This window comes from Ambystoma mexicanum, chromosome 9, assembly GCF_040938575.1.
Source record: "Ambystoma mexicanum isolate Mex_15411 chromosome 9, UKY_AmexF1_1, whole genome shotgun sequence".
Taxonomy (NCBI): Eukaryota; Metazoa; Chordata; class Amphibia; order Caudata; family Ambystomatidae; genus Ambystoma; species Ambystoma mexicanum.
This window is the reverse complement of record NC_090931.1, coordinates 1,435,356,950-1,435,370,609: the sequence shown is the minus strand read 5'-3', so window position 1 is coordinate 1,435,370,609 and position 13,660 is coordinate 1,435,356,950.

Sequence of the window (13,660 nt, the reverse complement as noted above, 5' to 3'; positions counted from 1 at the left end):
CAAATTGTAGAGGCTGAGTTCCCTTTAGTCCCGAACACGTCTATGTAATTCTATGTAATATACCTGTCGATGCACGATATTTCTCGGTGATTGACTTGAAAAATGCATTTTTCTCAATCCCATTGCACAAAGACTCACAAGATTTTACATCATTCATCTTTAGACAAGTGTGATTAAAAAGCACAAGGCTGCCCCAGGGGTACTGTGAGTCCCCATCAATTTTCAACAGAGTCCTCCATATGGACCTGAGCAATATTGCTTTAGAAAGTGTTGTGCTGCAATACGTAGATGACATTTTAGTTTGCAGCACCACAGAGGAAGAGTGCAGATGCAATTCTGTACAGCTGATGATTATACTTGCTGACAAAGGATATAAGGCTGACAAGGAAAAGTTACAATATTGTCAACAAGAAGTATTGTACATAGGCCAATTGATTTCACATGAGGGAAAGAAGGTTGCCCCTGAAAGAGCTGAGGCCATTTTAAAAACAGCCAAGCCACACACGATAAAACAGATGCAGAGTTTTCTGGGATTATGCAATTATTTCAGGGCATGGGTCTTTGACTACAGCTCATATACACAGCCTCTCTTACAGGCCTTAAATAAATCACAGGCAACCCAAGAAAACATGGTGTGTACTGAGGCAATGGAAGAAGGGTTTGATGAATTGAAAAAAGCAATTTGCACAGCCCCAGTTCTAGGGATCCCCAATTATGCAGAGAAATTATTTTTATTCTCGCATACAGATGGTACCTTTATGACAGCAGTACTCACACAGAGAACCACATTGAGGTACAAGCCCCTTGCATATTACAGTGGAATTTTGGACCCAGCAATGAGAGGTCACTTTCTATGCAAACAAAGTTTGGCAGCCACCGCATTCGCCATAGAGGAGGCTACAAGCATAGTGATGGGATGTTCTACAATGTTATTTGTTGAACGTGCACTATTTGCTATTTTGGAAAAACTGAAAGGCACGTTGACTTCTCAAAGGGCTTCTGCCTATGAGGTAGTCATATCAAATCCAGCGATTAAAGTAGTTGGATGTAAAATAGTGAACCCAGCTATGTTTATAGCTGAGCCGATCACAGAAGGAGAACCTATGCATGATTGCGTGAACTATGAAGAGTTCTGTGATGAGCTCCCTAAAGTAAAGGAGAATGCACTTGCAGGGGGAGAGATTGTTTTCATTGACAGGTCCTCAAGAATTGATCAAAATGATGGGCAGTTGCTGTGGTAGTGAAACATTTGGCAAATGGAGAATTCCGAGTGCTCGTGAGTACTCGATTGCCATTCCATTATTCAGCACAAGCTGCAGAATTATTGGCGTTGATACTCGCAGTCGAGAATCATGCAGACCAGGAAGTAACAGTGTACAGTGACTCTGCCTACATGACGTTGACGGTGCACACAGGATTAGCGCGCTGGAATAGGAGGGGCTACCTCCGAGCGGATGGCACGCAAGTGCAGCATGCAGCCTTATTGGACAGGCTGATTAAGGCACTACAACTCCCAGTGGGCTTAGCAGTCACTAAATGTGCAGCTCACACAAAAGGGACAGATTTGATATTGTGCGGAAATCAAGCAGCAGATGCTGAAACCAAATGCATAGCAAATACAGATATAGGAACAATGAATGTAGAAATGTGTGAAGTGAATGAAAGGATGAGTGTAATGATAATAGTGAGTGGGGGATATAATCATATGCCTAAAACACAGATAGTCGAGCTCCAAGGGGAGGCACCGCAAGAGGTAAAGAATTTGTGGAAGCAAAGAGGGTGTTCTTTAAACCCCTCTGAAGCATTGTGGTGACAAGACAGCACTGGTAAACCAGTGATGCCTATAGCCCTATTAAGGGTGGCGCTAGAACAGCTACACTACGCAGCGCATACAACGAGGGAGAATCTTGCAGTAACCATTTCTGAGGATAGGTGTGTACCAAGCCTAATGGAGCATGTTTCATTTTTTATGGTAAATTGTATTGTTTGCCAACAATTCACGGGTGGGCATACACTGCGCATAGTGAGGGGAGCCATCCCAAGACCTAATGGCCCTTTTTCATCAACTGCATATGAACTATGTTGACATGATACAACTATGTAATTGATACTGATACCTACTTGTTGTAGTGTGTCCTTTTTCTAGATGGATAGAGGTGGGTCCATGCACCCACCCAGACTCCTGTGCAGCTAAGTTCTTAGTACGAGAAGTGTTTCCTAGATGGGGAGTGTATGAGGTAATGAGATAAGATAATGGAGCCCATTTTGTTAACACAGTTTTTGAGCAGATTATCTCGTTCCTTGGTATAAAACACAAGTTTTCTTTGGCTTATCATCTGCAAGGAAATGGGATATGTGAAAAGCTCAACCGCCTGTTAAAGTAAAGAATAGCCAAGTTGAAGCTTACTTTGAAAAAAGGGTGGTTGCATTGCTTACCACTGGCATTATATGCATTGAAGAACGAACCAGGTTCTGACCACCATTTTACGCCGAATACAATCATAACGGGAAGACAAATGAGAACACCTTTAATGCCTGCATCGCGAGTTAGAAGTGATGCTCAGCCAACATCAGAAATGTTAGGGCTTGAATTGCAAAACTATTTGAACTGTATGACTTCCAGTTTTTCTTTCATTTCAGGACAGTTGAAGAGACGAGGGTTTAAGGCAGTACAGAACACATACAGAGATGTTTCAACAACCTAACATGCTGAATTTCAACTTCCAAGAATTTACCCAGGAGATACGGTCCTAGTTCATAACCACACAAGGAAAAAGTGGGACTAACCCAAATTCAACTGTCCTTTTGTTGTTGAGAACGTAACGCCACCTGCAGTCAAATTGCAGGGTAGGCGCGCTTGGATCTTCCTGGGGGACATCAAGACCTACTCTGGAGAAACCCCTCTTCCTGCACCCCACCGCAAAGAAGCTACAATCATTGGTGAAAAACCACAGCACGTGCAGACAATATCTATGACAAGGAAGAAGGATGCATAACCTGACAAGTGGAAAGACAAGAACCCTTAAGTTGGACTGGGGCTTGATTTTGGACACTCCCTTTTGAGCTATAAAGAAAAGGGTAAAAGGACACATTCAAACACTCTATGCATTCTAGTTGGAGAGTAATGGAAGATGTGCATGCTTAATAAGCCACAGTAGCTCATTGACTTTGGACTGAGGCATGTCTAAGCCTTGATAGAAAAAAGAATATACCAGCTTCTGATCATGGAGACAGTACTGGGAAGAGGGTACAGTACCCCGATTCCTTCTACAGAGAGTTCTTGTTTGGTTCTATTCATGGTGTTACCCAGTGATGACCTTTCTAGGCTCTTACTTGCTTATTTCGAGTTGGTGTTATGCTCGTATCCTACGTTGGTGGGGAGAACTTGCCGCATTCCAGATTATATTCAAAATCCTGACAATGAAAAGCTCATAAGAAGATTGCTCATAATCATCACTGAAGAGTTTTTGAAGTTGCCTGAGTACAGTGAGGAAACACAAATGCTCTAATCAACCGACGCAGCACATAGACTGGTCAGTTTGGTGTTCTTTCGTCTAACTGAAGAATACCCGCATCTCGTTGGAAGACACACGGATGTGGTAACCTTTCTGAGAGATCCAAGAAACAATGCAAATTTGAATGTAATCCTGGAAGGAATTATAATCCAGGTGGCAATCTATTCTGAAAGAAATCACAGAGCGGTCTAGAAACCTTTCTCCGAGGGACAGATCAAGGAAGAAAGTAAAAGACAAAACCTTTGTTCATGCTGACAGGGAAGCAACATGTCATCTGGACTGAAGTAGATTTGATGTATTGATTGTGAACTGATAAATGAAGCAGATTTCATAGAGGCCCACAGGGGACATTTTTCTTCATGATAAAGGAACATTTGCATCTCGAGTGAAAAAACTGGTTCCAGAGAGGAAGATAAATTTGTTTCCTAACACATCCAGAAAGCAGATAGTAGATCGAGGACAAATGCTGACTGAAGACACTAGCTTCCAGAAAGCAATCTAAAAAAAGCAGAATCATTAAAGTTTGTTTTTTGTTCCTTAACATCAAATGATCGAGATGGGGAACCTTAATAGTAACATTGTTTTGCTCAATGAAAATAGACGCACACATTGACCAAGAAGTAGATGCTGCAAAGTTACATATCACTGCATCATCTACACATGTATTATATTCATACTCATACTGCTTTCACTGACAGTGATATCTGCATTTTATAAAGGAGCACATGATGCAAAGACTCCTGTATATGTTTCTGAGCAGAAGTAAAAAATGAGCCTGGCAACTGCAAGGCAGCATAGACCCTACATAGGTATTCCTGTCCCAAGAAAAAATGGGAAGATGCCTGAGCTTGAAATGGATGTTGTTAAAAACCAATCACACACAGTACTTGGGTCAGAGATTGCTTTTAAACACGGAGACAGGGTCGGCAAATCAGACAAGGTAAGGGGTTGACAAAGGTTGAGCCTACACAGATAATGCATGCAGACACACCTGGTCCAGTGACAAGAAGCCCAGGCACAAGTCCCACAGGGAAAAAATGTGCAGAGATGATAGCAGAATCTATATGGCCATTTTTAGCTGTTGCTAGAAAAAGACAGATGGATAAAGAAAGACTTGCTGAACTTTCATCTACGCAGGGAACCCGGATGGATGTTCCTCAAAAACCCCAGCCAGAAGAAGGTATGTTGATGCATTTAGAAACATATTGATAGACAACTATATATAGAGTTTGAGAACCAAAAGAAGCACCCAAGAAGATAATTATGAATTGAATGATTACCTGGACAGCACAGCACACTTGGGAAATAACATATGGTACCACCACACGAAAGAAGTTGGAAGAAGAACATCAGAAGAAGGATGCTTCGTAGGTGCATTCCTACCATACAGCATGGGGAAGTCAAAGCTCTTCATTGCTATTGAACTAGATGTCCTAACTGCACACTGTAAGTGCACCTAGCTTTCTGTAGTAGCAGAGGCCAGTTCATGGGTCGAACAGCCTCTCTCAAATGGGCAACTGTAGGAACAGATCCAAATGAAGACGACTACGTTCAAGACATAAATACAAGAAACAATGCTAAGACAAAGAAAATTGTGATGAGATATGTGAAGGCCGGAGTAAAAGGAACCGAATACAAAGAGAATTGAATAAAAAACGGAAAGTTTCAGGACACTCCACAGAAGACATCCGCAGAAGGAAAAACAGAGGACAGGTGCAGATTTGGGGAACTGTCCTAACACTAGATGGCTGGGAAGACAGGGTAGTAATCTGCAGAGACTGGGTAATAATCGGTTACTACCAACCAACAATCGAGAATAGAATGCACAAATGTTGAGTAAACCAGTATAGCCAAAACTTGCTAAACTACTGACATGGGTCAAAGACAGAGGATGACCCCTACAGATAGTACCAATGGAAAGTTCTAAATTATGCTTCAGAAATAATGGTACAAGAAAAATGGGGGAGAATCAGAACTGTGAACGAATCTTCAATGCACCAGGAATGAACATTGGAACAGCAGTAATTATGGAAAATTATTGGGCTTGTGGATCCAAGGCCTACATCAGGCTGCCTAAGGATTGGAAGGAATCTGCACATTGGTGAATGTCCATGCTCCTGAATTGGTGATTCCTAAAAGTGACCTGAACATTGATAGTTTCCCAAAAGCAGATGCACATCTGAGGAAGAAGAGATCTGTTGAGCTGATAAAGCGAATAAAGAGAGATACCTACTTTTCAGCCAAATCAATAGAAGCTTTTGTCTCTATTTTGAATTAACATGTACTGTTCAGCCAGACTTCTTCAGTGTTCACGTTGATCTTCATGCCAAGGATCCAGGTTGGAGCAAATACAAAGTGGCTTCATATCACCAGATGAGAATTGCTTCAGACGATTAATACTACCATCGAGGGATTCAATGCCATCAGAGAAGAATTGACAGCTGCAAGGTTGATGACCCTCCAGAACAGATATGTCCTGGACATGATTACAACTATGGATGGAGGTGTTTGTGCCAAAATCGGAGAATCATGTTGCACATTTATACCTTCTCATGATAACGAGAATGGAACATTGACAGAAGCCACAGACAGCCTGACGAAACTCCACGGCCAGATGATAGAAGAGGTTGAAGATATTGCTGATGACAGCTGGTTTGGATCACTCTTCTCGTAGGTTCCACAATGGATGCAAGATATGTTCAAGTTTCTTAGAGCTTTGTTATTATTAGTGATGCTTGGCTTCTCTGTGATCAAGATAATAATCTCACAACGCAAGAAGACAGCAAAGAAAGGCATATGGATTAAGATTATGATTGATGTTGAACCAGGATGGAAGCCTAAAGATCTGACTGATGAAGAAATCAGAGACTAGTATCCATGCACCTGAGGGAACAAAGTTCCTGTATCCAAAGGACCATAAGAACTATGTGGGAAGATGGATCTATTGCAGTCCAAGTGGACAGTGCAGGCTCATGGGATGGAACAAGGATGAGCATGTGAAAACAGCTGGATGCTGGAAGGGATTCATAAAGATATGGATCCCTAAGAAGCATTTCTTCAGACCAGGATGTCTGGATGTAGAAGATGAGGTGAGAGTGGTCAATAAATCGCCCAGAGGGGGAAGTGTAGAGGAGGAGCCAAGTACCCCCACTCCAACTGCCCCGCCTACATTACCTGAAAAGTATGAACCAAAGTATCTGAAGTATACTGAACAGTTAAACCAGAAAAGAGAAGAGTGTGGGATCTGTGCATTACCCATAAGAATACCTATACCTAAGAGAGTATGGGAATTAAAGTACCCATTGAGGAAACCATACCTGCATTCAAGACAGTATGATGGCCATTTGAATGAGATTCCTGAAGAAGTAAAGAAACTAAATGACAAAGATCAATGGTGACATCATACACCCATATAGAAAGATAACCAGACCAGAGAGGCAGATGATTTATAAAGAACAAAGAAGTACCAAGGATAAGTGACATCTTTGAATAAAGATGAAGAGACTTATGCCACAGACCTAATGAAGATACTTAGATAGTTTAAGCGTGTACAGATGCAATGAAACACAAGCAGCAAAGCAATCATGAAGCTAGCCACATGCTTTTAAATAGATTAGATTGCGGCAAGCGCCAATATATATACATATATATATTGACCTCAATAGATACATATGGACAATGTATTTGCTACGTATATGAGCAGTACTGAATGAGCAAGAAGGCCTCATTCAGTGTTGCAGTTGAGAAAAGCAATTGAATTAAACAGAAAAAAAACTCAGCTAAGGAGTTGACTGAGCCAAGAAAGCCAAGGTCTTATCAAACTGGAGTTGGCTGACATTGTATACAATTAACGTGAAAGAACAGAAGCTACTGTTCAGAGAAGTCAAGCAAAAACAAAAGCCGTCAGAGGACTAATGAAAATAAAATCAAATATATGAAAAGGCTAAATGTCATGGTGTCCAGTCATGTGATAGAGGGAAGTTGGACGAGTGAGATGATCACACACACGCACGGAAGCCGGATAGTGCCCATACTACTTAAAAATTCCCAGCGAACATTACAAACTCAAGGCCAACTTCAAAGTATTAATTGACACTGGACCATTTAGGTGATGATTGATATTTTAATTGGTGGGAAGCTGGTGCAAAGACAAGCTTATCCACACCTGGTTGTTCAGTCTGCATGCTGCTAACGTAGGTAGGAAAACTACTGATGGGGGTTACAGTCAACCAATTGTAGGGGACTACGTAGTTGGGGGTCCTATAGTATGTGTAGCCAATGGGACGTCGTACATTTAGTGACATTCATAGTGGCTATTTTGAAGGGAGGGCTTAGTTGCCCCACCTGATGTTAACTATTCAATTATCTCTTTCTATTACCCTGTACATATATAAAACCTATGCTTAGTTATTCACTTATAACCAATCCCGCTTCCCAATAGGTTTTAGTAGTTTACCACGTAGGATGACGTTGGTAATGATGCAGGTCAGAACGTCAGTGATGACCACCTTAGGTTACAAAAGCCCAACTTTTTAATGAAGTAGTTAGAGTCAGAGTATCGAGTGATTGCTGATGTTCGTTCGATACTCCCTGTTTTAAGATATTTGTCATTAAAAGAGACGAACTTTGCCTAACTATTTGTGTCATCTTGATTAATGATGTATGAATGAAATCTGCATCCCCATCTATCCCATGGTACCGCTACTCGTCTTAAAGGGTTGGAAGCCTCTAGTTCAAGGGGATGGGGGAGTGCTTTAGGTTAACTGTGGGAGAAGAGAGCTTCATCATCCCACTTTGATAGATTGGCTCTGTACTTGAACCCAAAATATCTCAACATTTCAAGTACCCTTAATTTTCAAATCTTTACAGGTATGAATACATTTTTTAAGAATATATTTTAAGGCAAATCAGATAAGACTGGTATGGACTCCCCGCACCCTTCCTGTGCAGAGATACAGTTTTTCCTAATTTACTCAGGAACCATATCAGTGAAACATATGCCATTTTACGGGTGTTATATTACTTATTACCTGCATGCTTTTATCAACTTTCCACATCTCTGGTAATCGTGGGAAGGCCCAAATCACATTTTAATGAATAATTTTAGTTGTTTTTATCCCACAAAAATCGATTTAGAATGGTTAGTAGTGGTGGAATGTCACCTTTTATAAAAGCCTGGAATTACTGTTGTGCAATGTGCACTGTCAATTTTATCTGATAAAATGTGTCTCTCCCATTTTAAATGCAGTTTCATATCTCTATGTCTCTCTCTGACCCCCACCTTTTTTTAAAGTTTAATTTCTCTTTAGGCCCATGACGTAAGCAGAGCTGCCTAAAGGCTACTAATGTTTTTTTTATGGGACAAGTGCTGCATAGCAGACCTGACTTTATCTGGTCTTCACTGCATTTCTGATCTCAAAAGTATTCCTGCTTGTATTTTTAAGGAAAGGCACTAATGGATTAAGACAACCTGGCCTGAATCTTCAGAGCAACAGAGGGAGGCCCTGGAGTTTTAGTTTTACAATTGAAGAAATGGCCAGCAGCACATTGCCTTTCAAATTCACACACAATTGATTTAAATGACATTGGGCCTCATTACGACCCTTGCGGAAATCAACAGACCTGACCGCCATAGCGTAAATAGCGTTTCCGCCATTGCACGATGGAGTAAAGTGCGGCTAATTCCGACCCATCGGGCAGGAGCATTACGCCATGGCGGAATCGGAAAGCCTGCGATGGCGGAAATGACCCCAAAACGCCCTTTACCGCCGTCGTACGCCGCACTAGGTGCAATTCCGCCACCCATCTTAGCGGTCACCGTAATGAGCGGGCAGCGCAAATTACGGTCACCGTAAATATACGGAAACGGAAGCTAAAACATGTAGCCGGAACGGGAAACAGCACGCCGTACACCTATAAAATGAGAATCCCAACACAACCATAAAAAATCCGACCCTGAGACACATCACAACCCGTTAGCCACTCCAGTTAAAAAAATAAATATGGGAAAAGTAGCTAAGAAAGTGTGTGATCGCAAGCGGCAGGTCCACTTCTCCCATGAGGAACTGACCGTGCTCACAGAGACCCTCCAGGAGAATGCCGCCGTCGTCTTCTCCGCGCAAATGACCAGGACGGCCCTTGCAAACAAGAAGGACATATGGGCCCTGGTGGCACAGCGTGTAAGTGCGGTGGGGACCGCACCCCGCACCCCACAGCAATGCAGAAAGCGATGGGACGACTTGCGGATACGCGTCCGGAGCATACTTTCTGCTAACAGAAACATCGCCACAGCAACCGGGGGAGGATCGGATTCACCCATCAAGTTGACCCCCTGGGAGGAAATCTGTGCCTTCACCATAGGAATGGAGAGCATAGAGGGAGTCGGAGGGATGGAGAAAGGAGTGCCGACATCCGGAGAATCAGGTAGGTTGGCCAAATGAAACAATGCCAAATCCACAAAGTACAATCATGTGCAGTACCATGTGTCCCCATAGTGCAATACATACTTTGGCCTGATAGCGCCCTCTAAAAGTCAGAATAAATAAATAAATAATTTAAAATCCTAAAACCACCCCCTACATGTGCAGCATGCACCCCCAACTGCAGGCTGCCAAATAAAAGCATCCTCAATCCACACAAAAATGAGACCACCTCCAAGGCCCAGACCCAAATCACCCTCATGTATCACCCCAATGCATGTGATACATTGCCATTCCAATTTCCACAGACCCATAAATAACGCTCGCCCTCCTTTACTCCACCACAGGGTCCGATTCAAACGACGAGCTGCAGGACACCCCTACCAGCACACCTGCAAAGAGGGCGAAGACCAACGGCCAAAGACCCTCCACCTCAGCTGCACGGATCAAGACACGGCAGCAGCAGAAATCAAGTGGCAGCACACTGGAGGGGACTGCAACAGGCACCCCAGCAGCCAGCATGTCCACAACACCAGCACCACAGGTCCCCCCAAAGGATGTATCAGATGGCACTGCTTCTGGTGGTAGCAGCACCATAGGTGACACAGCTGTCATGCCAGCATGCTCCGACACAGAAAACAGTGCTGGCGATGTGGGACCCATCCATGACCTGTCTCAATACCCCTGTTTGTTTCATCCCGTACACCATGAGGAAACCACGCAGGGGCACCCACAAGACGACGACTGGCCAACCCCCACAAGCCCTGTGGCAAGGCAACATGTGGTGAGCAGCCCCTCTGTCACACCACCGCAAATGGCCATGGGCCAGCAGAGGCAACAGTCCCTCGACCAGCTGATCGTGCAACAGCAGCAACTGGCCACGCTCCTCAAGGAGCATGCTGATGAATGTGGGGGTTCTAGGGCAGCCATTGAAACATCCACAGAGACACTTAGGGCACAAATGGAGCGAAGTACAGAGACACTAAGGGTACAAATTGAGGGAAGCACCGAGAGCCTGAGGGGAGAAATGGAGAGAAGCACCGAGATCCTGAGGGGACAAATGGAGAGAAGCACCGAGAGCCTGAGGGGGGAACTGCATGCGACGTCCAAAGACGTATATGGTGAACTTGCCGCTGTGCGCCGTGTGCTCACTGAGCTCTCACAAACCCTTAGGGACATGCATGGACGTGAGCAGGCAGAGACATCATCCGTTGCAAGTTCTGTCCAGGGCAGCCCCCAACGTAGATCTGGCAGGAACCTGCGCTCCACAGGCAGGGGTGCCCCTGATACCCGGAGAGGGGGCTTGCAATAGCGTCTACCCACGGACAATATGCATATTTGGACACTGGTGTTCGGGGGGGAGGTAGGAGGGTGGAGGGGGTGTGTTGGGCTTTTCTGGGTGGCGGGTCCATTGGGTGTATAAATCAATTCACATTAGCAATACAGTTCATCATAATCATCCAATGAGATGTGTGGACATTGATCTTTGCGTACGAGGCCTTCATAGGCGTACAGTCCACAATGTGCTTGTACTACACACACACAGTGCCACAAGTCCCCTTTCCATGTAATAGGCACCATGCGTGAGTGCTAGAAGCATGCATCTATGATGCTCTGTCGGATTTCACGTGCCTCCTGTGCCTCACGGACTCCTTGAGGTGCCGCCACATCCCCACCCTCATCATGACCATCTTCAGGTGCATGCAGTTCTGCGTCAGGGGGCATGGGCACATTTCTACGTACGCACATGTTGTGCAGCATGACACATGCCATGACCATCTTTGAAACCTTCTCATGGCTGTACAGGAGTGCCCCGCCAGACCTGCTGAGGCAGCGGAAACGAGCCTTCAGTAGGCCGAATGCCTGTTCTATAACCACACGGGTACGTGAGTGGGCATGGTTGTACTCCTCCTCATGCTGGTTCTGTGGGTTCCGGAGTGGTGTAAGGAGCCATCTCTTCAGTAGATACCCGGCATCACCTGTATGTGCCAAATAAAGGATGTTAGTGGAATGAGAGTGCTATGTACGCATCCCCCCCCCTTCCTGCCAGGTCATTGACGCATCACATGGGCCACAATGTCATGCATGAAATGAGACTCACCGAGTAGCCAGGATCTGTGCCCTGCGTGTCGCTCCATGTAGCGTGGTATTCTAGAGTTCCTCAGGACCATAGAATCATGGGTAGATCCAGGAAATCGGGCACAACAATGTGTAAAGATCCTGTTGGAGTCACACACCATTTGTACATTGATAGAATGATATTGTTTCCGGTTGCGGTACTGGACCTCCATGGCATGTGGGACAACCAATTCCACATGGGTGCAGTCGATGGCACCAATGCAACCCGGGATGCCGCCAAGTGCATGGAATCCCACTTTTGCGTTGGTAATCTCCTGGTCCGTGCGTGGTAGGGTGATGTGGTCGTCAGCGTGCTTCAGGAGGGCATCGAGCACTTGGAATAGTGTCCGTGAGAACAGTGGCTGTGAAATGCCATGCAACTGTCCGACTGTGTGCTGGTAGGTGCCTGTGGCCAGGAAGTGGAGTACAGACACCACCTTCAGTAGGGGTGGGATGGCGGTTGGGCTATCTATCAAGCTGACAAGGTCAGCGTGTGTCATGTCCACAATGGCGATTATGGTGTCCCGGTCCAAACGGTAGAGGGTGTGGATCTGCTCAGCAGTGAGGTTGAACGGATTAGCTCAGAGGCGTGGGATTGCGGGCTGCCTGCGTGGTGGTAGTGGCAGTGCTTGTGGGCCTTGCTGACCCTGCCCTGCCCTCCTTCTCCTGCGTCTCCTCTGTGCGGCCGGTTGTTGTAGCAGTTGGTGTTCGTCATCTTCTTGTAGTTGTAGTACTTGCAGTGCCATCAGGTCCCCCAGGGCCAACATCGCTAGTCCTGCCGGTAGCATTTTGGAGTGGGTGTGGTTGTGGGAGGGGGTTGGGTGTGCAATTTAATGTGCTGTCAGGCTGTATGGGCTCCACCTGTGCTGATTAATTGAACCTGTGGCAGCTGCAATCCCTTTTGGGCGAGCACGTCCCGCACGAAACGCAGCATTTTGCCGCATGGCATCTTGCAATTGCAATCATGTATCAAATCCCGATGGCAGTGAAATGTACTTTGAATGAATATTATGCTATGGTCCCATTGTTACACATACTATATTTGCAGTCGCGAACAACCTTGTGAAGGGTCAGTGGAATGTAGGACTCGATCGACGGCGGACCCTCATGCAGCACTGTAACGAACTTCACCGACGGCCGTGGCGTCCCATTTGTAATTGTAGCCAGTTAGCATTATCACACACAGCCGCACTACATAGATGTAATTGTGAATGCAAGCGTTCACAGAAGCCTTTTCGACGTGATGTTGCAAATGAGGAATTCGAAGGACAGCGCTTTTGGTTTTGAACTAGCGGCGAGGAGACGCCCACAGGTCTGCCTGGAAATATAACGTTCTATTGTTGAATGTCCTTGGGACAGGGCCCATAACGAGCAGGCAATGAATGATATGAATAGAATGGGATGCGCAATAGCGTAGTGGACGATAAGGCAGGACGTTCCCAAATCCATGTTACTTCACAACACTACAGATCCGGCCAGGAGCACTGTGGTTTTTGCAGACTGCATTATGCACAGACGCAATGGAAGTTTCCAATATTATGTGAGTGAATCTTCATGCGTTTTCATGGCGGGATGAGGGAATGATGAATGGATGCATGGACAGATGAT